This window comes from Priapulus caudatus, unplaced genomic scaffold (assembly GCF_000485595.1).
Source record: "Priapulus caudatus unplaced genomic scaffold, Priapulus_caudatus-5.0.1 Scaffold487, whole genome shotgun sequence".
Classification (NCBI taxonomy): Eukaryota; Metazoa; Priapulida; class Priapulimorpha; order Priapulimorphida; family Priapulidae; genus Priapulus; species Priapulus caudatus.
The window spans coordinates 139,600-140,105 of record NW_014577548.1 but is presented as its reverse complement, the minus strand read 5'-3'; positions in this window follow the sequence as shown (position 1 = coordinate 140,105).

Sequence of the window (506 nt, the reverse complement as noted above, 5' to 3'; positions counted from 1 at the left end):
GATGCAGCTGCTAACCACAGTCAACTATGTAGATGCAGCTGTTAACCATGTAGATGTATCTGTCAGCCACATAGATGCAGCTGTTAACCATGTAGATGCAGCTGTCAGCCACATGGATGCAGCTGCTAACCACAGTCAACTATGTAGATGCAGCTGTTAACCATGTAGATGTATCTGTCAGCCATTGTCAACCTGTGTTTGTATATAAATATGGGCATGCATACAGACCCCATGATCTAGGTCATGCCGTGTAAGTAAAACCCTGTCACTTGTGACAACAGTTTTGTGCAACTCCCCTTATCAGCTAACTTTGGACATGCATCTTTTGTACAGATGGTTCCGCAACTGTCCGTAATTTATGTTCAAGTACTCTAAAAAAAAAATTCTGTAATTCTTACTTCATAGTGCTTCGAACTACATCGCTGTTTTTTTAAACTGTAATTTTGCTAAAGTTGCTAATGCCTTCCAACTGCAAGTATGAAAGAAGAAAGAGATGAAAGTGCTAG